The sequence below is a fragment of the Engystomops pustulosus genome, chromosome 1 (genome assembly GCF_040894005.1).
Source record: "Engystomops pustulosus chromosome 1, aEngPut4.maternal, whole genome shotgun sequence".
Classification (NCBI taxonomy): domain Eukaryota; kingdom Metazoa; phylum Chordata; class Amphibia; order Anura; family Leptodactylidae; genus Engystomops; species Engystomops pustulosus.
The window spans coordinates 14,176,898-14,200,399 of record NC_092411.1 but is presented as its reverse complement, the minus strand read 5'-3'; the positions used below and the strand labels follow the sequence as shown (position 1 = coordinate 14,200,399).

Here is a 23,502-nt window from a genome sequence, read left to right as displayed (position 1 = left end):
ACGCCTACAATAGCGTTATATATATTTTATTTCTGGTTGATCTGCTGGTGGCTGTCCTTGCTGCAGTGCATATACTAGCAAATTGTCAGGAATTTGGAGTGAGACTTGCGACCGCTGTGTTTAGCGCTTAGTGACGCACATATCCATCGCAAAGACCGAAGTGGGAAAATTTATTAGGGGTTGGATTTCAATTAGGCACAGTCTGCCATTTCCTTTTTATTTTACGTTTATTTTTTTCATAACTCAGCGTCATCTCATCTGGCATAGCAGTGTGCTTTAATACTTGGCTAGAAAATAGCCATAGCAATAGGATAGCATCGTTTGGTTTTAAAAACTAAAAAACACAAAAAAAAACTAAAAAACACAAAAAAACACAAAAAAAAGTTAAAAAAAAATTAAAGTTATAACTTTCATTTTAAAAATGTTTAACCCGAGGGCTAGGGGTAGAGGACGAGGGCGGGGACGTGGGCGTCCAACTACTGCAGGGGTCAGAGGCCGTGGTCCTGGGCGGGGTGAGACACCACCTGCTGATGAGGGAGCAGGGGAACGCCGCAGAGCTACACTCCCTAGGTTCATGTCTGAAGTTACTGGGACTCGTGGTAGAGCACTGTTGAGGCCAGAACAGTGCGAACATGTGATGTCGTGGATTGCCGACAATGCTTCGAGCAATTTGTCCACCAGTCAGTCTTCCACGCAGTCCACCCATGTCACCGAAATCGGCACTCCTCCAGCTCCTGCACCTCAGCCTCCCCCCCCCCAGTCTGCCCCCTCCCAGGAAAATTTGGCATTTGAACCGGCATACTCTGAGGAACTGTTTTCTGGACCCTTCCCACAGTCACAAACCACTTGTCCGGTTGCTGCTGAGCAATTTTCCGATGCCCAGGTTTTCCACCAGTCGCAGTCTGTGGGTGATGATGACCTTCTTGACGTAGTGGAAGAAGTGTGTAAAGAGGTGTCCGACGATGAGGAGACACGGTTGTCAGACAGTGGTGAAGTTGTTGTCAGGGCAGGATGTCCGAGGGGGGAGCAGACTGAGGGATCGGAGGATGATGAGGTGACAGACCCAAGCTGGGTTGAGAGGACGGGTGAACACAGTGCTTCTGAGATGGAGGAGAGTCCTCGACCAGAACAGGTTGGAAGAGGCAGTGGTGGGGCCAGACGGAGAGGCAGGGCCAGAGCAGGTGCATCAGCGCCAAATGTGTCACGTAGTGAAGCTCCCGTGGCGAGGGCTCCCGCGGCGAGGGCTAGATTTTCAGAAGTCTGGAGGTTCTTTAAGGAAACACCGGATGACCGACGGACTGTGGTGTGCAACCTTTGCCAAACCAGGATCAGCAGGGGTTCCACCACTACTAGCTTAACTACCACCAGTATGCGCAGGCATATGAATGCTAAACACCCCACTCAGTGGCACCAAGCCCGTTCACCTCCGGCCGTGCACACCACTGCTCCTTCCCCTGTTTCAGCTGATAGTCAGCCCCCTGCCCAGGACCCTGGCACAAAAACCCCATCGTCGCCTCCACGATCCTCCACAGCATCCACCAGCGTTCAGCTCTCCATACCCCAGACGCTGGAGCGGAAACGGAAATATAGTGCAACCCACCCGCACGCCCAAGCCCTTAATGTCCACATCTCCAGATTGCTTAGCCTGGAGATGCTGCCCTATAGGCTAGTAGAGACCGAGGCCTTTCGCAACCTCATGGCGGCGGCCGCCCCTCGGTATTCGGTCCCCAGCCGCCACTACTTTTCCCGATGTGCCGTCCCAGCCCTGCACCAGCACGTGTCAGACAACATCATCCGTGCCCTGACCAACGCCGTTTCTGACAAGGTCCACCTGACCACGGACACGTGGACGAGTGCTGCCGGGCAGGGCCACTATATATCGCTGACGGCACATTGGGTTAACTTGGTGGAGGCTGGGACCGAGTCTGACCCTGCGGCTGGTCATATACTGCCGACGCCGAGGATTGCGGGGCCTACCTCGGTCCAGGTCTTTCAGGCCTACTATGCCTCCTCCTCCTCCCACCCCTCCTCCACCTCCTCCTCCGAACTACCATCCGTTGGCATGCCGCCATCAGTCGGTAGCTCTAGGCACAGCAGCAGTGCCGTCGCTAAGCGACAGCAGGCGGTGCTCAAACTGCTGAGCCTAGGCGATAAAAGGCACACCGCCCAAGAGCTATTACAGGGCATCACGGCGCAGACTGATCTGTGGCTGGCACCGCTGAACCTGAAGCCAGGCATGGTTGTGTGTGACAACGGCCGTAACCTGGTGGCGGCTCTGCAACTCGGCAGACTGACACATGTGCCATGCCTGGCCCATGTGTTAAATCTGATAGTTCAGCGTTTCCTCAAGACATACCCCAATCTGTCTGATTTGCTCACGAAGGTGCGCCGCATCTGTGCGCATTTTAGGAAGTCCAGCACAGATGCTGCCACTCTCAGGGCAGCGCAGCGCTGCCTCCAACTGCCCGCTCACCGACTGTTGTGCAACGTGCCCACGAGGTGGAATTCAACATTAACCATGTTATCCAGAGTTTACCAGCAGCGCAGAGCGATTGTAGACTGTCAGATGTCAACTTCCACCAGAACTGGTAGTCAGGTCAGTCAGCTTCCTCAAGTCTACAATGAGGAGTGGACGTGGATGTCTGATATCTGTCAGGTGCTGAGTAACTTCGAGGAGTCAACACAGATGGTCAGTGGCGATGCCGCCATCATCAGCCTCACCATCCCGCTGCTTGGCCTGTTGAAAAACTCTCTGGTCGGCATGAAGTCGGAAGCTTTGCGCTCGTCACAAGAGACGGGGGAAGAAGGTTCCCTTGTTGATAGCCAAAGCACCCTTAGGTCTGTTTCTCAGCGCATATCGGAGGAGGTGGAGGTGGAGGAGGATGAGGAGGAAGAGGAGGAGAATGTTGGCGAGACACAAGAGGGGACCATTGTTGAGTCCTTCACTGTTCAGCGTGTATGGGCAGAAGAAGAGGAGTTGGAGGAGTTGGAGGAGGAGGAAATGGACAGTCAGGCCAGTGAGGGGAGTGAATTCTTACGCGTTGGTACTCTGGCGCATATGGCAGATTTCATGCTAGGCTGCCTATCCCGTGACCCTCGCGTTCAAAGAATTTATTCCAGCACCGATTACTGGGTATTCACTCTCCTGGACCCACGGTACAAGCAAAATCTTTCCACTCTCATCCCTGGAGAGGAAAGGAGTGTGAGAATGCATGAATACCAGCAGGCCCTGGTGCACAAGCTGAAACACTATTTCCCTTCTGACAGCGCTAGCGGCAGAGTGCGTAGTTCTGCGGGACAAGTAGCGAGGGAGAGTAGGCGAGCAGGCAGCTTGTCCAGCACTGGCAAGGGTACGCTTTACAAGGCTTTTGCCAGCTTTATGTCACCCCAGCAAGACACTGTCACCTGTCCCCAGTCTCGGCAGAGTAGGGCTGATCTTTACAGAAAGATGGTGAGGGAGTACGTAGCTGACCATACCATCGTCCTAAATGATCACACAGCTCCCTACAACTACTGGGTTTCAAAGCTGGACATGTGGCACGAACTGGCGCTGTACGCCTTGGAGGTTCTTGCCTGCCCTGCCGCTAGCGTCTTGTCCGAGCGGGTTTTCAGTGCAGCTGGTGGCATCATCACCGATAAGCGTACACGCCTGTCGACTGACAGCGCTGACAGGCTGACGCTTATTAAGATGAATAAAGCCTGGATTTCTCATAATTTCCAATCTCCACCTGGTGAAGGAAGCTCAACCTGAATAATTTATCCATTCCTCCTCCTCCTCATTTTCCTCCTTCTCCTCCTCTTTGTACACTAAAGCAGAGGAAACTGGCTATTTTTTGACAGGGCCCACTGGCTCTAGCTATAGTACTTTATGCATTTAATTTTTCTGGAGGGCCACCTACCCGGTCCTCTGTTTTAAACAATTTTTGGGAGTGCCACATACAGGCACTCAATCTATTCAATTTTTCTGGAGGGCCACCTACCTGCTCCTCTGGTTTGAAAACTTTTTTGGACTGCCACATACAGGCACTCAATCTATTTCATTTTTCTGGAGGGCCACCTACCTGCTCCTCTGGTTTGAAAACTTTTTTGGACTGCCACATACAGGCACTCAATCTATTTCATTTTTCTGGAGGGCCACCTACCTGCTCCTCTGGTTTGAAAACTTTTTTGGACTGCCACATACAGGCACTATCCAAATTAAATTGTCTCCATAGCAGCCTCCACGCGTTGTCTCCTTTGCTACCTCCAAAAGTCGTCCATATAGCTGCCTCCATACATCGTCCCCTTATCAAACGAGGTGTGTCAGGCAGAAATTTGGGTTGTTTTCATGGATTCCACATCAAAGTTGTTAACTTTGTCGCCACCCTGCTGTGTTATCCACAAAATATACTGGCAAACTTTTATCATTTACCAATATTATTTCAGCGCTTCTTGCGCATCTGTTTACATTCCCCTCACCCGCCATATCCTAAAGAACGCTACTACACTTGATCTTATACAAAAGGTTCTCTTAGAAGTGCTGTTTGGGGAGTAGCCTAGAGACAGGGGCTTGGATTGGCGAAAGCTCGCCTGGCAGCGGAGCGCCAGCTCCATGCGCATCATGCGCTTCTTGCGCATCTGTTTACATTCCCCTCACCCGCCATATCCCAAACTTATAAGAACGCTACTACACTTAACTTGGTGCAGGCTGGGACCGAGTCTGACCCTGGGGCTGGTCATATACTGCCGACGCAGAGGATTGTGGGGCCTACCTCGGTCCAGGTCTCAAAGGCCTACTATACCTCTTCCTCCTCCCACCCCTCCTCCACCTCCTCCTCCTCCTCCGAATTACCATCCTTGGGCATGGCGCCATCAGTCGGTAGCTCTAGGCACAGCAGCAGTGGCGTCGCTAAGCGACAGCAGGCGGTGCTCAAACTGCTGAGCCTAGGCGATAAAAGGCACACCGCCCAAGAGCTATTACGGGGCATTCCACATCAAACTTGTTAACTTTGTCGCCACCCTGCTGTGTAATCCACAAAATATACTGGCAAACTTTTATCATTTACCGATATTATTTCAGCGCTTCTTGCGCATCTGTTTACATTCCCCTCACCCGCCATATCCCAAACTTATAAGAACGCTACTACACTTGATCTTATACAAAAGGTTCTTAGAAGTGCTGTTTGGGGAGTAGCCTAGAGACAGGGGCTTGGATTGGCGAAAGCTCGCCTGGCAGCGGAGCGCCAGCTCCATCCCAAGATCCAACTAACATAGTTTTAACTGCAGCACCTTTAATCTACTACTAGTTCACTGCCTCCATACATGGTCCCCTTATCAAACGAGCTGTGTCAGGCAGAATTTTGGATTGTTTTCATGGCTTCCATGTTAACTTTGTCGCCACCCTGCTGTGTAATCCACAAAATATACTGGCAAACTTTTATCATGTACCGATATTATTTGAGCGCTTCTTGCTCACCTCCTTTGGTTCCTCTCTGCCACCCATTGGTTTGAAGCCTGAGTCCATTTAGGGTATGTTGCCATGCCTCTCTCTAGCCTGCCGCTGCTGCCGCTGCCTCTGCATGCCGTCCCCTATAGTGTCAGGGTCAATTATTGGATGTTTTACATGCTATCTAGCTTCATTCTCTCACTCTGTCATGGCCATGCTGTTGCCCATAATTTTGGCATAATGGTGCGATTAAGCAGCCTCAGAGGCATCCATGCATGCTGCCCCTGCTGTTTCCTGTCCATTTCCGTGGTGTTTCCATTCTTTTCTGAGGTTCCCAGGTGTTTGGCCAAGCTTCCCTGTGCAGAGCCTTGGTCCCCTTGAAAAATGCTCGAGTCTCCCATTGACTTCAATGGGGCTCGTTATTCGAGACGAGCACTCGAGCATCGGGAAAAGTTCGTCTCGAATAACGAGTACCCGAGCATTTTAGTGCTCGCTCATCTCTAATTATATCCTGTTATCAGTATGTTGTATGTGAATAAACTGTGATCTCCAACATAGCTTTATTATTTCTGTTTTTTATGTTGTTGCAGAGATATTACCATTTTAATCTGTATGCTAATGAGGTTGTTGGAGCACCCAGGTTGTGGCATCGGCACTTGGAGCAGTGCTATTCCTGCCTGGACCATTCCCCTTTTCATCACAATAAAATTAGGTTTTGACTGTGAGAAACATGGGGTGACACTGGAAGAAGAGGGGAGTGACTTAGAAGGGAGTGGCAGTGCTCTAGAGGACACGCCCTGGGTGCACCAACTGCCTCATTAGAATACAGATTGACAGGAGAATATCTCGGCAATGGCATAAAGGACAGAAATAATAGAGGTATGGTCATAAGTTTGGTGGAGGAGATAGACTCCCTTTAACAATAAAATTGATGTGAAGAGGTTTAGCCAATATTTAAAGTTTTCCTGTATGTACAGTATAGAAAGTCACATGTTGATTGGTGAGGGTCAGCCTGCTGGGACCCCTTCTGATTACAATTGAAGGATCCTGTTCAACCAAATGATTGGAACGGTGGGTCCCCCATTCTCGTCATCAAGATAAGATAATCCTTTATTAGTCCCACAGTGGGGAAATCCACAATGGGGGTTCCAGAGACCAGACCTCCACCAATATCAGCTTGTTATTCTCTAAGGAATAACGTTAAAATTTACTAACCTGTCCATCAAGTTCAATCAAGGTAGGATAGAGATTGGATAAGGAAGGGATTTAGGGGAAACAATTCTATATAATATAACCGTCAATGTTATTTAGACCCTTCTTAAAGCTCTCTGCTGTCTCTGCTATGACCAGCGCCTGAGCTAGGCTATTCCACAGATTGACAGTTGAGCCGTCATCTCTAGTGATTAAACCTTGTTTCCTCCAGATGGAGACAGTGCCCCCTCGTCTTTTGATTTGATTTAATTGATTTGATTTGTTGAAGAGACCTTTCTTTATTAAGCAGAAGTCAGATAACAAGCAGTCATCAAGACCCCCAAGTACCAGACTTCGAAATACTATGTATCTTTTATCTAAAATGTGGTGTCCAAGCGGCTGCGATCTTTTTACATAGGACAACAGGTAAACCTACTTCCCTTCCTTAAAGGAAACCTACCACTTGTAGTGGCAGGTTTCCGATGTAAATACCGGGCACCAGCTCAGGGTGAGATCAGGGTGAGCTGGTGCCGGAGCTTATTTTCGTTAGTGTTTTAAACCGCGGTATCGCGGTTTAAAACACTTTTTAAACGTTATAGCCGGCGCAGGCAGGTACGCGCTCGGCGCTTACCGTGCACGCGGCTCTCATTCACTTCCTATGTAGCCGCGCGCATGGTAAGCGCCGAGCGTGTACCTGCCTGCGCCCGCTATAACGTTTAAAAAGTGTTTTAAACCGCGATACCGCGGTTTAAAACACTAACTAAAATAAGCTCCGGCACCAGCTCAGCCTGAGCTGGTGCCCGGTATTTCCATCGGAAACCTGCCACTACAAGTGGTAGGTTTCCTTTAAAGGGGATCTCTAGGTTTTGCACTTATTTAATAGTCCTAGCTATTCTGGATCTCATTGTTCTTGTGAACAATAGATTTCCATTACAAGACCAAGTTCGTTGTGTAAGAGGTCAAGTTCAGCTCTGCTACATCTATACATTCACAGAAGTGGAGATACCCGCACTATGTGCACCAGCATAGAGCTCCAGTGTTTGTTTTGCGTCCATACATCCGGAGCCTATGATTGTCACGTTATTTGCTTTCAGTAAATGTCACACTGGTTACTTTTGTGCAAGGACGGGGAAAATATGAACTTTGTTCACAATCTTTACAGGCACAAACGAGAAATACTGGTTGGTGGGAATGCCTTGTGGCTGCCGCAGCGTGGAGAGATGTGACAATAGACGACTATCTGTTTATGTGGAGACTTATGTGACATCTGCGCTATTTAAGAGCGCCCGATAACGACCACTAATGGAAGGACATCATTACTCTGAATGAGACAAAAAAGCCAAATCTCTTTGCTATGTCACAAACCAGACTACAGTACCAGGTCCGAAACTTCATCAGAATAACAAGGAACAGACAATGAAACTTAACTCAATTAGTTAAAACCATAGAGATACAATGTATATGAATTTTCCAAAACAGGAAGCAATTTAAAGGTAGAACATTCATCCACTAATCAAGATGGAAATCAGAACAGATTAACCCAAATCAGGCGTAGGATATCAGTGTATCACTCCAAGCAGGGGAATAGGACCGGTTCTTGGGTACCTAATTCTATATACACCCTGATGACCCCCGGCCTGACAAGTACAGTACCCACGCTGTCCCTTCCCAGGTGTATTACTCTTTACCATAACGTTAATGCATGTGCTCATATACATTGGGGCACATTAACTAAGGATCTGAATGCCACATTTTCGTCGGCTTTTGCAATTTTTCCGTTTTGCGCTGAATTGCCCAGGTTTTTGGCGCAAATCGGGGGCATGGAGGTCAGACAACCCAACTGATTCGGACAAACCGCGAAATTTAAAAAGCAAATTGTGCCGCAAGATCAGCACTTACATGCACCGGGAAGAAGATGGTGAACTCTGGCAGACCTGAGCGGGGAAGCGACACATGCAGGAAATTGGGCGCACGATCTTAGTGAATCGTGGCAGACCCGAATCCTCGTCGGACAACGCACCACGGGGATCGTGACGGGACGGGTAAGTAAATGTGCCTCATTGTATCTATATGGTTTTTACTAATTGAGTAAAGGTTAAAGGGCTTGTCCACTTTCAGCAAATAATTAATATTGTTTGTGTATACAAAGTTATACAGTTTTCCAATATATCTTCGGTATCAATTCGTCATGGTTTTCTAGATCTCTGCTTGCTGTCCTTCTATAGGAAACTTCATTGTTTACTGCCAGTGGATAGAAATCTGTCCATAGTCATGTGATGGACAGGCAGGTGCATGAGCCGTTAGTATCACATGGCTCTGATTACTCTCTATGATAATAATGGCTCATGCACCTGTGTGACATCCCATGACCATGGACAGATTTCTATCCAGTGGCAGTACTGTAAACACAGAAGCTTTTATAGCAGGACAGCAAGCAGAGATCTAGAAAAACATGATGAATTGATACAGAAAATATATTGGAAAATTGTATAACTTTTCAATACACAAAATATATAAATTATTTGCTGAAAGTGAAAGATAAGCCAAATATACTCACAAAAATTATAGAAATATGAATAAGCTCAGGAGGTGAGTATGTAAACATTAAAATATAACCTTTAATAATATCATATAAAAAATGTCAAAAAAGAAGTGTCACCTACCCTGTCATCTAGATGGGACACCATATGCAGAAGATACGAACTCAAATAAATACAAAAAGTGCACCGTCCAGTGAAGACATTAGTCAATGACAACAATAGTCTTACCGTGGTTCGGACGTAAGTTGCATCCACGGGTAGGAGGTGGGGGTGCCTCAAGGAGGAGGAAGAGCTCACCCTAGTGGACCCACACAACTCCCGCCCTGACAAGGGCAGTCCACAGCTGACCCTACAGGTACCGGGACATACCCCCTACGAGCACCAAAAAAGGATGAAGCGTCCCTGACGCGTTTCGTTATACTCTTCAGAGGGACTTTAAGAAGACTTGGTGCTGGAAGATGGTCCGACTGTATGTGCACCGGACGTAGTCCAAATTTACTTGCACCAAGGGCTAGTAGGTAGATTGTGGACAGAGCTGTAAGCAAATGTCCTAGACTTGACTGCGGGTCACCGGTCACAGTGGTGGACTAGGTGACCTCTTATCTGCAGGCTGGCATGGTGAGCGCGCCAGACAGAGGTAACTTCCGCCTCTTTAAACCACAAAGCCCCGCCCAGCTGCGCCGTGATTGGGCGCACCTGCCTTGCCCCAGAAGCCGTATTGGTCTATGTGCGGGGCGCCCCAGTAGCTGGCTGAGGCGGACCGCAGCGAAAACCGAACTGCTGAAACCTCGGACCGTAAGGAGGACAGCGCCGGTCCAGACAAGGTTACAGTGCGCATGCGCAGAGTAAAGAGGGGGGGGCGGGTTAGAGTAAACCGTTGCCGAGGCAACATGTGACGCCCATCTCCTGTGGGCGTAATTACCACTTGTACTGTGGTGATTCAATCATGGGGGACCGACAGACATGGGAGAGAGGAGAAAGGTGCCGTTTCTCGGCACCGAAATCACAGTACTAAAAATCAAAAAATTATCCGGTAAAGACAAGAGTGTACTTATGAAAGGTGTATACACCGTCTATGTTATATAGACGTATAAACATAAGAGTGGGGACAATGACGGCATGGGGTGGATACAAGCTCAGTGGCCTGAAGTATAGTAACCCCTCTACCCCAGTATATATGTAGCAAGAGACATTACAAAAACGGCGTAAATGACAATAACTCATTTAGGCCCAAGGGGTACACAGTGTTCAACGTAAATATCCACCTCGCTTCCTTCTGGAGGATAGTTCTGTCCCAGTTACCCCCTCTGAGAGGCGGGGGGACAAGTTCAATACCCATGAATCGTACCACGGAGGCGTCCCCATTGTGGTGCAGTGTGACATGATTAGACAAAGGTTTGTCGCGTCCATGTTGGATGTCTCCCAGGTGTTCCCCTACTCTTCTTCTAAACTCCCTAAACGTTTTGCCTACATACTCCAAACCACAGTCACAGGTAACCTTATAGATGACCCCGGAACACCTACAATTAATGAAGTCCCGGATTTTATAGGTTTTACCTGTGACGTTGCTGGTGAATGTTTTACCCGTTTGGATATATGGGCAAGCGACACAGCCCCCACATTTAAAGCTCCCAAGCGGACGTCTATCCAACCAAGTACCTTGGGATTTAGGAGGAACAAAATGGCTCTTAACCACCCTGTCCTTGATGGAGCGTGTCTTCCGAAATGTGATGGACGGTGTCGGCCCTACTAGGGTCTTTAGATCATGGTCCATCAGCAAAATGGGCCAATGCTTCTCCAGGATGGCTCGAGCCTCCCTTGAGCCGTTATCAAAGGTGGCAACCATACGAAGTTTAGTGTCCGCTTCCATCCTGGTTCGTTTCGGAGTACCCTGTAAGAGTTCAGTACGGTTGGTCCTGAGGCTGCTTTGATACGCCTCTCTCAGAACCTCATCCGGGTAGCCTCTTTCACGAAACCGGGTCCGTAGGTCCCGTGCTTGTGTATGGAAGTCATTAAGGGAGCTACAATTTCTGCGGACTCGCAGGTATTGGCCCTTGGGAATACCTTTGCGGAGTGGGTACGGATGGTGACTCTCCCATCTCAGCAGTGAGTTAGTTGAGGTCGGTTTGCGATATATAGAGGAGTGTAACATACCGTCCTGGGAGCGTGTGATGAGTACATCCAGGAAAGGGAGGGTACTGGTGTGACTCTCTGACGTGAAGCGGAGCCCAATGTGATTATGATTAAGGGACTCTACGAAACGTTCAAAGTCAGATGCCTCACCCTTCCACAGGACGAATATGTCGTCGATATATCGCAAAAATAGATCGACCTGTTCAATCCCTATCGGTGGAGTGTCGCCAAAGACCACTGTGGCCTCCCACCAGCCCAGGAGTAAATTGGCATATGAGGGAGCGCAAGGGCTCCCCATAGCGGTACCCCTGAGCTGGTGGTAAATATGGCCATCAAAGAGGAAGGAGTTGCTGTTGAGGGTAAACGTGAGAAGATCAAGAATCAGTCCATTATGTGCTTGATACTGGGTACCCCTGGTAGAGAGAAAAAAACTTACCGCATCCAGTCCCTTTGTATGGGGGATGGAGGAATACAAAGCCTCAACGTCAATGCTACAAAGGAGTGTGTTAGGTTCAGTAATCAGACCCTCGATGTGTCGTAGGAGATCAGCTGTGTCCCTAAGATACGATGGCAAGGAATGCACAAATGGACGGTTTACTCTAACCCGCCCCCCCCTCTTTACTCTGCGCATGCGCACTGTAACCTTGTCTGGACCGGCGCTGTCCTCCTTACGGTCCGAGGTTTCAGCAGTTCGGTTTTCGCTGCGGTCCGCCTCAGCCAGCTACTGGGGCGCCCCGCACATAGACCAATACGGCTTCTGGGGCAAGGCAGGTGCGCCCAATCACGGCGCAGCTGGGCGGGGCTTTGTGGTTTAAAGAGGCGGAAGTTACCTCTGTCTGGCGCGCTCACCATGCCAGCCTGCAGATAAGAGGTCACCTAGTCCACCACTGTGACCGGTGACCCGCAGTCAAGTCTAGGACATTTGCTTACAGCTCTGTCCACAATCTACCTACTAGCCCTTGGTGCAAGTAAATTTGGACTACGTCCGGTGCACATACAGTCGGACCATCTTCCAGCACCAAGTCTTCTTAAAGTCCCTCTGAAGAGTATAACGAAACGCGTCAGGGACGCTTCATCCTTTTTTGGTGCTCGTAGGGGGTATGTCCCGGTACCTGTAGGGTCAGCTGTGGACTGCCCTTGTCAGGGCGGGAGTTGTGTGGGTCCACTAGGGTGAGCTCTTCCTCCTCCTTGAGGCACCCCCACCTCCTACCCGTGGATGCAACTTACGTCCGAACCACGGTAAGACTATTGTTGTCATTGACTAATGTCTTCACTGGACGGTGCACTTTTTGTATTTATTTGAGTTCGTATCTTCTGCATATGGTGTCCCATCTAGATGACAGGGTAGGTGACACTTCTTTTTTGACATTTTTTATATGATATTATTAAAGGTTATATTTTAATGTTTACATACTCACCTCCTGAGCTTATTCATATTTCTATAATTTTTGTGAGTATATTTGGCTTATCTTTTGGTTATATGTGACCACACTATGGCTGGTTTTTTATCGGCAGGGATCGATAGACAAGCATGGCTATCTGAGGCTAAAGACGTTTTTTCGGAGAAGGATTTAGTTCAAAAGAAATACACCCCATCTTTCCAGTCCGCTTTCAAAGACCTCACTAGACTTTACAAGGACCACTGCACATCGTGGTGGGAGGTCCAGAGTCTGGAAAATTATCTTAAGAATGGTATTGTCCCCCGTGGTCTAAGGATCACATTGACTCCGGGTAGTCGTCTTAAGAGCACCACCCTTAGTACGAAGTGGGAAAAAGAAGCAACCGCCAGTTCCCTCAGGTTTATGGGCATCCTCCTTGAGGAGGAGAAAACTAACTTAGATAAACTTGATAAGGCACTCCAGGAACAAATAGATTTAGTTAAGAATTTTGCAACTGAACCCGAGTTCTCAATTAAGGAAACATCCCTGAAAAACACTGTTGATAAATATCAATACTTTCTCAAAGAGAGGAAACACAGGCAATTTGTTAGGGATCTACAGGATTTCAAAGAGAACAAGGTATACACAGTACTGAATTCACGCCCACAATCAAGAATTACAGACACTGAAGTCTCTTCCACAGAGGCGGAAATTTCTGATAGTGAAGGCCCTCATAAAGAGAGAAAAGGGAGGAACACAAAAAGGGGCGGTCCAAGGGGCAATAGGGGCAGAGGTATTGTCCCCCGTTTTTTAGAGAACCCGTATCCCCTAAGGAACCGAAATTTAGCACCCAATCCAACAGCTCCCCCCAAATAATCAATCTCTCGAAGAGAGCACTCAATAACGGGGAAATGGCAGTTTTATCTAAAGGCCTATCATTTGTTCCCTCTTCAGATTTTGATGCATTCACATGGACGAAAGACGTGCATTTATTTGCACGTAAATTGCAGTGGCAAAAATTTTTTAATAAAATAAATGAGAAATCGGGTAGAGAATTGGGAATACCTCCCGATATGGTGGCGGACGTTAGACTTCTGGCCAGTCTGGAGCATTCTGAACCCAAAACAGAGGGCCAGGGTCCTTTCACTTCTTTAAAAAATAGAAGCTCTAAAATGCCCCCACAGGGCGACCTCTCGTGTGTGGACGTGTTTGTGGAACTGGTGTGTTCAGATCTCAGACAGGTCCAGCCCCCTTCTTGCAGACATAACTGCACCAAGGAGGAGATTGATGCACTTTGCACACTCGAGAAGGACAGTACCCTTACTATAAAACCTTCGGATAAAGGGGGTAATATCGTGATAATGGATGCGAAGGACTATGCACAGATGTGCAAAAGTTTACTGAATGACCCAACGGGTTACGAGGTACTCGGCTCTAATCCTGGGCCGAGGTACCAAGTAGAACTACGGGCCATACTGGGAATTGCCAGACGGAATAAACTTATTAGTGATGACGAATACGAATTTATGGATATAAAAAAACCGGTGACGCCGACTTTTTATTGCCTCCCGAAAATACATAAGGGGACAACACCCCTAAAGGGTAGGCCCATTGTATCCGGTGTAAATTCGATATGTCAAAATGTGGGTGTGTACATCGACACCATCCTCCGTCCATTTGTGCATTCCTTGCCATCGTATCTTAGGGACACAGCTGATCTCCTACGACACATCGAGGGTCTGATTACTGAACCTAACACACTCCTTTGTAGCATTGACGTTGAGGCTTTGTATTCCTCCATCCCCCATACAAAGGGACTGGATGCGGTAAGTTTTTTTCTCTCTACCAGGGGTACCCAGTATCAAGCACATAATGGACTGATTCTTGATCTTCTCACGTTTACCCTCAACAGCAACTCCTTCCTCTTTGATGGCCATATTTACCACCAGCTCAGGGGTACCGCTATGGGGAGCCCTTGCGCTCCCTCATATGCCAATTTACTCCTGGGCTGGTGGGAGGCCACAGTGGTCTTTGGCGACACTCCACCGATAGGGATTGAACAGGTCGATCTATTTTTGCGATATATCGACGACATATTCGTCCTGTGGAAGGGTGAGGCATCTGACTTTGAACGTTTCGTAGAGTCCCTTAATCATAATCACATTGGGCTCCGCTTCACGTCAGAGAGTCACACCAGTACCCTCCCTTTCCTGGATGTACTCATCACACGCTCCCAGGACGGTATGTTACACTCCTCTATATATCGCAAACCGACCTCAACTAACTCACTGCTGAGATGGGAGAGTCACCATCCGTACCCACTCCGCAAAGGTATTCCCAAGGGCCAATACCTGCGAGTCCGCAGAAATTGTAGCTCCCTTAATGACTTCCATACACAAGCACGGGACCTACGGACCCGGTTTCGTGAAAGAGGCTACCCGGATGAGGTTCTGAGAGAGGCGTATCAAAGCAGCCTCAGGACCAACCGTACTGAACTCTTACAGGGTACTCCGAAACGAACCAGGATGGAAGCGGACACTAAACTTCGTATGGTTGCCACCTTTGATAACGGCTCAAGGGAGGCTCGAGCCATCCTGGAGAAGCATTGGCCCATTTTGCTGATGGACCATGATCTAAAGACCCTAGTAGGGCCGACACCGTCCATCACATTTCGGAAGACACGCTCCATCAAGGACAGGGTGGTTAAGAGCCATTTTGTTCCTCCTAAATCCCAAGGTACTTGGTTGGATAGACGTCCGCTTGGGAGCTTTAAATGTGGGGGCTGTGTCGCTTGCCCATATATCCAAACGGGTAAAACATTCACCAGCAACGTCACAGGTAAAACCTATAAAATCCGGGACTTCATTAATTGTAGGTGTTCCGGGGTCATCTATAAGGTTACCTGTGACTGTGGTTTGGAGTATGTAGGCAAAACGTTTAGGGAGTTTAGAAGAAGAGTAGGGGAACACCTGGGAGACATCCAACATGGACGCGACAAACCTTTGTCTAATCATGTCACACTGCACCACAATGGGGACGCCTCCGTGGTACGATTCATGGGTATTGAACTTGTCCCCCCGCCTCTCAGAGGGGGTAACTGGGACAGAACTATCCTCCAGAAGGAAGCGAGGTGGATATTTACGTTGAACACTGTGTACCCCTTGGGCCTAAATGAGTTATTGTCATTTACGCCGTTTTTGTAATGTCTCTTGCTACATATATACTGGGGTAGAGGGGTTACTATACTTCAGGCCACTGAGCTTGTATCCACCCCATGCCGTCATTGTCCCCACTCTTATGTTTATACGTCTATATAACATAGACGGTGTATACACCTTTCATAAGTACACTCTTGTCTTTACCGGATAATTTTTTGATTTTTAGTACTGTGATTTCGGTGCCGAGAAACGGCACCTTTCTCCTCTCTCCCATGTCTGTCGGTCCCCCATGATTGAATCACCACAGTACAAGTGGTAATTACGCCCACAGGAGATGGGCGTCACATGTTGCCTCGGCAACGGTTTACTCTAACCCGCCCCCCCCTCTTTACTCTGCGCATGCGCACTGTAACCTTGTCTGGACCGGCGCTGTCCTCCTTACGGTCCGAGGTTTCAGCAGTTCGGTTTTCGCTGCGGTCCGCCTCAGCCAGCTACTGGGGCGCCCCGCACATAGACCAATACGGCTTCTGGGGCAAGGCAGGTGCGCCCAATCACGGCGCAGCTGGGCGGGGCTTTGTGGTTTAAAGAGGCGGAAGTTACCTCTGTCTGGCGCGCTCACCATGCCAGCCTGCAGATAAGAGGTCACCTAGTCCACCACTGTGACCGGTGACCCGCAGTCAAGTCTAGGACATTTGCTTACAGCTCTGTCCACAATCTACCTACTAGCCCTTGGTGCAAGTAAATTTGGACTACGTCCGGTGCACATACAGTCGGACCATCTTCCAGCACCAAGTCTTCTTAAAGTCCCTCTGAAGAGTATAACGAAACGCGTCAGGGACGCTTCATCCTTTTTTGGTGCTCGTAGGGGGTATGTCCCGGTACCTGTAGGGTCAGCTGTGGACTGCCCTTGTCAGGGCGGGAGTTGTGTGGGTCCACTAGGGTGAGCTCTTCCTCCTCCTTGAGGCACCCCCACCTCCTACCCGTGGATGCAACTTACGTCCGAACCACGGTAAGACTATTGTTGTCATTGACTAATGTCTTCACTGGACGGTGCACTTTTTGTATTTATTTGAGTTCGTATCTTCTGCATATGGTGTCCCATCTAGATGACAGGGTAGGTGACACTTCTTTTTTGACATTTTTTATATGATATTATTAAAGGTTATATTTTAATGTTTACATACTCACCTCCTGAGCTTATTCATATTTGCTGAAAGTGGACAACTCCTTTAAGTTTTATTGTCTCTGCCTTGCTATTCTGATTTACTATGATGAGGCTCCAAATCTAGTGACCACGACACAAAAATTTCCTCATTGTTCCAGCTTGTGCATGCCATCAACATGCAATAATTAGTCAAAACATTACCAAAACCAATATCTTCCCAAAATTATGTAGATTCCCCTTCTGCCACCAGTGCAGCGATAATCTGTTAAAGAGGTTTATATCAAGGATAGGGGTTAACAAGCTTATCCGTGAGAGCTGATAACCCCATCGCTTATGAAAACGGGACCCCTATAAACGGGGTCCAAATCTCACTGATTAGAGGAGTGGACAGTCATCCTTTCACTCTATTCTAATGTATGAGAGCACAGCACTCAGCTATTTCTGGCATTTTCATGTGCCATTTTTTTGGGAATGTCGGAGACACACAAGCTGTACTCTGCAATTCCCACACTCCCATATTATAGAATGGAGCAGTGATACACAAGCCCACCCTGCCATGTAACCTTATAGTAAAAACTGAGCCCATTCTCTGGATCGTGGGGGTTCGACTAGTCGGACCTCCACTGATCAGTGCATAATCGCAGATCATGTAGGGAATAACATGTAAACTTGATAATAATAATAAATAATAATAATAATCTTTATTCATTTAGCGCCGTAGCGGTACAATCCCTCTAACTTTTGGACTTCACAAGTCCTCTGCAGGTTCTGCGTTATCTGGTTCCAATACATCAGCCCACATCTCCAGCGGTTCTGATGAATTTATTAGCCCGAGTGTCTTTTTCCCACCCATTGACTCCCATACAGCTTTCCACTAACTTCTTTTAAAAAGTTTTGGGGGAAGATACAGATAATTATGCTGGACCCCCCTCCGGATCTGCCTCTCCTGACTCTGTGGATGCTTCCGGTTGTTGCACATATGATGAGTGCGATCTCTCTGACCTCGCTCTGCTCCATCCCTGTAGTCTTTGTCTGGTTTGGTTGAGTTGGCTCCTGGACAAGTCTGGGACATTCCTGCGTGTGATTTAGTTGTCTGTGATTTGTTACTTGTGCAACAAGAGTGGCAAGTCCTCATTTTTGTGCACTCCGCCGACTAACACGTCCTACGCAAGGAAAAGGTGAGCCCGCAGGACTGGTTGTCACAATATGTACATAAGCTATAGCTTTCCACAGCTTCTTATCTGTCCTCCTCCAATTCTCATACAACTCTTACCTATTGTTAGTGACGTAACGAGCAACTGTGAGGGCGGACACGGGTGTCATGTGGCTAAAAACCATATGAGCAAACTTACATCACTTGTACTATAAATCCATTGTAGTCTTCATAACTACATAGTGTGCAGTCACACAGCTGCCATCGCTGGCCTTACTCTAACTATCACTCTCATATAATAATTCCTGTATTTATATAGTGCACACAGATTATGCAGCACTGCACAAGTTTTGCCAAATCCCTAATTGGGTATCGCAATCTAATCAACCTACCAGTATGTTTTGGAGTGTGGGAGGAAACCGGAGGACCCGGAGGAAACCCACGCAAACACGGAGAGAACATACAAACTCTTTGCAGATGTTGAGCCTGGGACTTGAACCCAGGTCCCCAGCGCTGCAAGGCTGTAGTGCTAACCACTAAGCCACCGTGCCGCCATCTTGATTATTATTTCTCATTACTAATTAGTCTTCCAAAGAGATGTAACTTCATGTTGATTGACCCCAATGTAAAATCTGTACAAGACTATAATAGATATAATGTATTATTTATAGTACTGGCATCTTTATATTAGGATCAGTCCCCATAATGAACTTCAAGGTTACTGGGCATGAGTATGACTACACTTTCTTTACTCTGTCAAGTATAGTCCCTTATAATCCCTTGGACAATGTATCCAAATCATGTTCTTGTCCAACCTCTAGTTTGAAGCCTTTATTCCTTAGCAGTCCCATATAGAATACACAAACTTCTCACTCGCAAGCACAAAACTCCACTACTCCCTTTCTTCATCTCTGTTAAACACTCATCTAATTATCTTCACTAAACTGCCAACAATCTGAAACTAATTTCCAGAAATTCTACTCTACTTGAGCTGCACCTACTCTCTGGAATGCACTACACCAAGCAAATTAAATTCCAATATCTACACCTTTCAGCTTGTCCTAAAAGCACCTTTTAGCCAGGCCCATCACGAGCTCTAATATAACTCAATGTATTCCCCTCCTACTCCTCAAATCCCTTTATCAAACACGATCGGCCAATATTTTAGTGCCCCTACACAGATCATGGCCGGCACCAGTTCTATGTTCGCTTCCTTGTTAAGTAAAACATAGCTGGATAATTATGCATCACCTATTATCCTATAGATTGTAATCTCTTGAAATCTTCTGTTGAATAATTCATTACTTTGCGATTTTTACTATTGACTCCCACAAAACTCTAAAAACAGAGCCCGGGGTTAAAACTCTGAGCAAGGGATTAGTAACCCTGTCATAAAGTCAAAACGGGACAGACAGGAAACGCCAAACCTGTTACAGGAGGACAATAAACTCATAAACAGCGCCATAAAATTATCTAGTGCTCAATAGGAGAGGAAATACAGCTGGGAAATGTGACCACCGGATACCCGTATGTTATGGAATTAGGATCGGAGTAATCAGGAAAGTATCTATCAATCATCATGTAGTTCTGTCTCCGGGTTCAGTCTTGCCCCTGTCAACATCAGGTGATAGCCACGTGTTTGATCAATAGCCCCCAATGTCTCACGCCAGAAGAACAAAGCCAATAGGATACAAAGTAACAAGTTGTGTTCTGCACTTCGTTGTCAATTGGATCGAATGATAGTTGTCAAATTGTCACTTTTGGAAGACCCTCCCAATTGGATAATGGTGGCTATTTGCTTGGGTACACTGCCAATATCTTGATATACTCCACTATAAAGTTTTTCATGATATCATATTGTGTTTTTCTCTATTATCGTATGTATAACAGTTGGGTCTAGATAGAAGGGTCTAACAGGAAGGACGCCAACATAGTACAAAATATTGGCCATTTCAATACAAGGCGGAAACTAAAAACTTGTGCTTGGAAAAATATATACAGGCGGTCCCCTACTTAAGGACACCCGACTTACAGATGACCCCTAGTTAAAGACGGACCCCTCTGCCCACTGTGACCTCTGGTGACCTCTCTGGATGTTACTATAGTCCCAGACTGCAATGATCAGCTGTAAGGTGTCTGTAATGAAGCTTTATTGATAATCCTTGGTCCAATTACAGCCAAAAATTTTGTAACTCCAATTGTCACCGGGGCAAAAAATTTTTTTTGTCTGGATCTACAATTATAAAATATACAGTTCCGACTTACATACAAATTCAACTTAAGAACAAACCTATGGAACCTATGTTGTATGTAACCCGGGGACTTCCTGTATATAAAAAATATACATTTACTGTAAATACAGATGTAGCAGTGCCCAAATTTGTAACTTCTGTTTTTTTGGGTGTATTTTTGGTATATTTAACTTTTCAAGTACAGAAAGTGGAAAAAGTTTACTACGGACTCCATAGAAATACAATAACGTGGTACTACAATGAGCAGTGCCGGATGACAAACTCAGCTCTGCTGCATCAGATATACTTTTACGTTAACTTAATCAATGTAAAACATTAGGATCTGTCAATTTATGTATCTAACAGACATGTATAGGAGGCATAGAGATGAAAATCCACAAAGTCTTACCTGGAGAGTCCTCACCCATGAGAAGTCCTGGTATAATAAGGCACTAAGGACTACAGACACGGTGAAGGTGTGTCCACCAGGACTGATTAGTAGCTGTCAGGGATTGGATGGACGGCAGTGGTTACACTGTAACAAACAAGTTCTACAGACTCATTCCTCCTTCCTCCAGGTGAAGACAAGACGTCAACAGGTAGGAGAGTACGAGATTACACGATCGCAACACCCAGATTGGGGGTCAGTCTATAAAGATACTAGAAGGGGGGGGGGGTCCCCCATTGTAAATGTCCATATATCTAATTGACCCAATGTATGTGAGTGGCTACTCCAGGGCTAGAGATGAAGTGACATCTGTGTAACCTGCGACCATAGGAAATGTATTTGTTCAAAAAGAAAAACCAGATTATGGGATTATTGGTTGTGGCGGATTACTGGAAGTTAACATCTCGCGTTGCGTTAGTTTACAAATATTACAGACTGTAGTGAAAGTAGAAGAAGAAGTGGGAAGTAAAAAAAAAAATTACCAATTTATAGCACAGGTGGTCCCCTACTTAAGGACACCAGACTTACAGACGATCCCTAGTTACAGACGGACCCCTCTGCCCCCTGTGACCTCTGGTGACCTCTCTGGATGTTACTATAGTCCCAGGCTGCAATGATCAGCTGTAAGGTGTCTGTAATGAAGCTTTATTGATAATCCTTGGTCCAATTACAGCAAAAAAAATTTTAAACTTTGTTGTCATTGGGGCAAAACATTTTTTTGTCCAGAGCTACAATTAATAAAATATACAGTTTCGACTTACATACAAATTCAACTTAAGAATAAACATCTTGTATGTAACCCGGGGACTGTCTGTACTGCACTTTATGTAAAATCCGATAGTTGATGTATTTGGAGCCTCATACAAAAGTTACATCTAATCCTAATCCATAGATTACAGAACAAGGAGTCTATTGCTGTCTGGTCGGTCGTTGCTTCTGTTATTGGCTTCTACAACACGTAGTTTTGGACCTCCATGATTTTTGGTACCCAAAGCAATTGTTTGGAGTCATTTATATGTTATATGTTAGACCCTATATATAATCAATTCATAACCCCAAGGCTAAATTGTTCAAGAGTTGAGAGCATTACTTCTAAAGACAGTGCCACATCTGCTCACAGGTTGTGTGTGGTACTGCAGCTGAGCCTTATTAGTTCAGGAGAGACATGCTGCAATACCAGACTTCACCTATAAATAGGAGTGGCGCTGTTTATCAGAGAAGTTATTCTAGATCTATAAACTCCTCTACATAGTCTATCACAATCATTCTGATCTGTATTAAAGGAAATCTAACATCAGGATTATGGATTATAAACCAAGCACAATGACATGCTGTTGTGTGTCCCCTCTGGCAGGATCCGCTCTTCTTTTAGCTTTTCATGCCTTAGTTTTTACAAAAAAAAAAAAAAAACGAGCCTCATTGGCTCTACATTCCATATAATTTAACGGGTTGTGGAGCCCCTGAGGCTCATTTACATTATTCTTTTTATAATTACTTAAGCAAAAAAGAAGAGCGGATCCTGCCAGAGGGGACACACATCAGCATGTCACTGTGCTTGGTTTATAATCCATAATCCTGATGGTAGATTTGCTTTAAATAAAAAAACAAGCTGCTCCCTACCTTACTAAAATTAAGTTCTGATACAGTGGGGCAGATCTAATCCCATCTTGTAGAAAGAGTATACTTTGACCCAGTAGTATTAAGGCAACATGAATTTTCCATTATTGCCAAATCTGTTTTTTTACCACTATTTTGCACAAGATTTAATCATATTTTTCCGCACATACCGATGCATCATAATTTACACTCTAGCCGAATGAAGCATAAATAACCATACAGTAAATGTAGAAGAGCATGGAAGCCGATTATTGGTACACATTAAGAATTTTGGTGTAAATCTTCCCCATTGCATTTTTCATATCAGCCACTAGAGGGCGTCACATTAGCCTATCTTCAATGGAGATGAAATGCATCTCAATTTACAGTCGGCTACAAATTGGATTATAAACACTTTATGTTTGGTTACCCATACAAAAAAAAGGGTGGTTGTAGCACATAAGGAGTAGTAGTTGTGAGGATGTTGGAGCAGTAGTGGTGGCAATAGTGGTATTTGTCATCAAATTATTACTGGTGGTAATGATGGGAATGATAGTAGTATCAAGGCAGATGTGCAGTATTGAGATATGTTATTGTGGTGGTGAAGGATTAGTATTGGCATGGTGGTTAAAGGGGCTGGCCACTTTTCAATAAATCTCTTCCATTAGTCAAGTCTTTGCATGTATATGTACCTGTGACTTTGCCTCCTTTGATAGTCCCTATCCTCACCATGCTGCCCTCTGCATATAGCCACTTCCTCTCTTTCACTGCTCCAGCCCGACCTAATGGTGTCCGCCAGTGTATATCTTTCTCTCAGTGATAGAGACAGGAAGAGAGGAGGGAGCCGGATGAGGCATACTATTCTTCTGCAGCTCCTCCTATTCATTAGGCACATAAACCAAGAATCTCGGAGAGTCTGCCCACAGCACTTAAGTAAGTAGCTGGAAAGCTGAATCACATGATGAACATTCAGGGATAATTAAGGAAGTAAAGGCACATGGGCAAATAATGTATTAGAGCGGCCAATCCCTTTAAAGTACTTAAGTATGATCCCATTAATCAATGGGTCCTTCTTATGTACAG

General features: G+C 46.3%; 1 protein-coding gene across 1 annotated transcript in view; it reads right to left on the bottom strand.

The window, feature by feature from the left end:
• Positions 1–20,852, bottom strand: part of LOC140117215 (phospholipid-transporting ATPase IC-like) — a 74,820-nt gene extending 53,968 nt beyond the window's left edge. Inside the window, exon 1 of the mRNA XM_072133710.1 lies at positions 20,785–20,852. The gene's annotated coding sequence lies outside the window, so the exon portion shown is untranslated. The remainder of the gene's footprint in view (positions 1–20,784) is intronic.
• Positions 20,853–23,502: the final 2,650 nt, after the last annotated feature.